Source organism: Meles meles, chromosome 5 (assembly GCF_922984935.1).
Source record: "Meles meles chromosome 5, mMelMel3.1 paternal haplotype, whole genome shotgun sequence".
Lineage (NCBI taxonomy): Eukaryota > Metazoa > Chordata > Mammalia > Carnivora > Mustelidae > Meles > Meles meles.
The window spans coordinates 107,580,361-107,584,538 of NC_060070.1; the positions used below are offsets into that span (position 1 = coordinate 107,580,361).

Here is a 4,178-nt window from a genome sequence, read left to right on the forward strand (position 1 = left end):
GGTTCAGTGGGTTAAGCCTCTGCCTTCAGCTCAGGTCATGATCTCAGGGTGCTGGGATAGAGCCCTGCATCAGGCTCTCTGCTCCGCAAGGAGCCTGCTTCCCCCCCCCCCCCCCCTGCTTGCCTTTCTACCTACTTGTGATCTCTGTCTGTCAAATAAATAAATAAAATCTTTAAAAAAGAGAGAGAGAGAGAGAGAGAAAAGAAAAAGGCAATGTCACTCTGTTTGTGTAAGGCAAAAAGAAAAAAAGATTAAGAATGACTTTTTTAAAAGGGTGGGAGTCATACAGGTGTTTGCTTTATTTATTTATTCATTCATTCATTTAATTATTCATTATTCATTTCCCTTTATATGTTTAAGCCATTTTTAAAGTAATCTCTAATTCTCAAGATAGGATTCAAACTCACGACCCTAAGATCAAGAGTCAGATGCTGTACTGACTGAGCCAGCCAGGTGCCCCAAGGGTGATTTATTTTTAAGATGGGCAAATATTAATTGCTAAAGTGATGTGTCAGAAATTGAATTTTTGGATTATTGTTTAAACTAATGATATCGTAAAATATTATTTCTACTTCTTTGTCTTAAGAAAGTCTTATATTCAAAAACTTCTGCTAAAAATAGGAAATTTCTGGGGCCCCTGTGTGGCTCAGTGGGTTAAAACCTCTGCCTTTGTCTCAGGTCATGATCCCGGGTTCCTGGAATGGAGCCCCACATCGGGCTCTTTGCTCAGCGAGGAGTCTGTTTCCCCCTCTCTCTCTCTGCCTACCTCTCTGCCTACTTGTGATCTGTCTATCAAATAAATAAATAAAATCTTTTTTAAAAAATGGGAAATTTCTGGTAAAATAGAGTACCCTAGAATATTAACTATTATCTAACTGGATCTCTTAGAAACCTCTTTGAATATATTTTAGCTCATGAAAACTGAGGTCAGAAGACATCTTTAAACTGCTGACAAAAATTGTCAACACAGAATTCTATATCCCATAAAACCAACTTTTAAGAATGAAGAAAAATAAGCATTTTCAGGTTTTAAAAAAGTGTACAATTTTCACCAGGAGACATGTACTACAACAAAGGCTAAGTAAACTAAAAGAATATATTACCAGGTGGAAACTCAAATCTTTAAGAAAATCTGAAGAACACTAAAAATAATATATGTGTAGGTAAATTTAAAAGACTATTATTCCTTTTAAATTAGTTAAATAAATGTCACTTTAAAATTATAATATTGTTTTGTGAGGTGTATCACTTACGTAACTCTAATATGATGACTCTTATGTAACTCTCCATAGGATAAGAGGGGGTCAAATGGACCTATATAGTAGTGAGAGTTCTATGTTTAATCTGAAGTGGTACAATATTAACTCTTTGTATACTGTGAGATTTTAAGGATAAACATTCCCACAGCTAATACTAAAAAAATGTGAAGTGGCATAGGTGAAAACAATAGATAAGTTAAAACTAAATTTGGATACACATTCAATAATTCTAAATGGAGAAAAAATGAAAAAGAGCAAAGTAACAGCAAGAGCAACAAAAAGAAAAATAGAGAAGACAAAAAACAAATAGTAAAATTATAGACCTACATACAACCAAATCAATAACTAAGTGCTAATTGACTAAGGGCTTCAATTAAAATCCACAGATTATAAAAATGGATTTAAACAAACAAACATGAAGCCCAACTCTGCTGCCTACAGAACTTGCATTAAATAAAAGCATATTTCATTTTATTGTGCCTTGCTTTATTGTGCTTTGCAGGAAATGAAAGTTTATGGCAACCCTGCCTTGAGCAAGGCTATCAGTGCCATTTTCCATCAACCCTTGCTCACTTCATGCTTCTCTGTCCCATTTTGGTAATTCTCACAATATTTCAAACTTTTTCACTATTGTTATATTTGTCATGATGACCTGTAATCAGTGATCTTTGATTTACTATTATAATTATTATGGGTGCCATGACCTGTGCCCATAGAAGACAGTGTGTGTTCTGATTGCTCCACCAGGTGGTCATTTTCCCATTTCTCTCCCTCTCCTCAGGTCTCCCTATTTCCTGAGACAAAACAATTTTGAAATTAGGTCAATCAATAACCCCACAATGGTCCTTAAGTATTCAAGTGAGAGGAAGAGCTTCATGTCTCTCACTTTCAATTTAATGTTAGAAATGATTGTTTGGTGAGGAAGGCATGTTGAAAGCCACGACAGGCCAAAAGTTAGGCTTCTTATATCAGTTAAGTTCTGAATGCAAAGGAAACGTTTTAAAGAAAATTAAAAGTGCTACTCCAGGGAACACATGAATGATAAGAAAGTGAAATAAATGCATTGCTAGTATGGAAAACGCTGTAGTGGTCTGAATAGAAGATGAAACCAGTCACGGCATTCCCTTAAGCCAAAGTCTAAACCAGAGCGAGGCTATAATTCTCTTCAATTCTGTGAAGGCTGAGAGAGGTGAGGAAGCTGAAGAAAAATTTGAAGCTGGCAGAGGTTGGTTCACGAGGTTGAAGGAAAGAGGATATCTCCATACAATTAAAGTACAAGGTGAAGCAGCTGGTGCTGATGTAGAAGCTGCAGGACGTCATCCGAAGACCTCGCTGAGAGAAGTAGTGCAGGCGCCTGCGCCAAACGACAGATTTTCAATGTAGAGGAAATGTAGATGCCATCTAGGACCTTTATAGCTAGAGAGAAGTCAAAGCCTGGCTTCAGACCTTCTGAGGAGAAGCTGACTGTCTCGTTAGGGGTTAAGGCAACTGATGACTTCAAAGTCGAAGCCAGTGCTCATTTACAATTCTGAAAATCCTAAGGCCCTTGGGAAGTATGCTGAATCTACTCTGCCTGGGCTCCATAAATGAAACAATAAAGCCCAGATGACAGTACATCTGTTTGTAACATGGCTTATTGAATATTTAAACCCACTGTTGAGACCTACTGCTCAGATAAAAAGATTTCTTTTAAAATATGACCGCTCACGGAGAATGCACCTGGTTACCCAAGAGCTCTGATGGAGATGCCCAACCAGATTAATGTTGTTTTCATGCTTGCTAACACAACATCCACTCTGCAACCATTAGATCAAGGAGTAATTTCAACTTCCAAGTCTTATTATATACGAAATATATTTTATAAAGCTCCAGCTGACATAGACAGTGATTCCTCTGATGGATCTGGGAAAAGCACATTGAAAATCTTCTGGACAGGATTCACCATTCTAGATGCCATTAGGAACATCTGTGACTCATGCAAAGACGTCAAAATATCAACATTAACAGGACTTTGGCAGAAGTTGAATCCAAGCCTCATGGAGGACTTTGAGGGGTTTAAGACTTCAGTGGAGGAAGTAACTGTAGAAACGGTCACACAGCAGGAGAACAGAAGTGGAGCCTGGAGATGGGACTGAGTTGCTGCAATCTTGTGATAAAATTTGAATGAATGAGGAGTCGCTTCTTATGGATGAGCACAAAAATGGATTCTTGAGATAGAAACCACTCCCAGCAAAGATTGTTGAAATGACAACGAAGGATTTAGACTATTACCTAAACTGACTTCATAAAGCAGCAACAGAGTTTGAGATGACTGACTCCAGTTTTGAAAGAACTTCTCCTGTGACTAAAATGCTATCAAACAGCATTGCGTACTACAGAAAAGCCACCAGAGGAAGAGTCAAATGATGTGGCAAGCTTCATTTCTGTCTTATTTTAAGAAGTTGCCACGGCCACTCCCACTTTCAGCAACCACCACCGCGATCAGTCAGCAGCCATCAAACTCCCAGGCAACACCCTCCGCCAGTAGATGATGATCAGCATTTTTTAGTCATAAAGTATTTTAACTAGGTATATAAATTTTTTAGACATAATGCTATTGTACACTTAATAGACTACAGCAAAGTCTAACTATTTCTGTACTGAGAGACCAAAAAATTCTTGTGATTTGCTTTACTTTGATATTCACTTTATTGTGCTCTGGAACGGAAATCCTGGTATCTCTGAGTTATGTCTGTATTAAGAAACAAATCAGTTGAAAGTAAGTACATGGAAAATAGATGTCCCAAGAAAACAGTCAATACAGAATAGTTGTAGTAGCTATATTAATATACTAACTTCAAGACACAGAGTATAACCAGAAAGTAAAAGGTGCATTTCACAGTGATAAAATTTCAGTAAATTAGAAGAATCTAAAAATCA

General features: G+C 37.3%; 1 pseudogene; it reads left to right on the forward strand.

Annotated features, from left to right (window-relative positions):
* The first annotated feature begins 2,098 nt into the window (after positions 1-2,098).
* LOC123942186 lies at positions 2,099-3,790 on the forward strand (annotated as a pseudogene).
* The last annotated feature ends 388 nt before the right edge of the window (positions 3,791-4,178 follow it).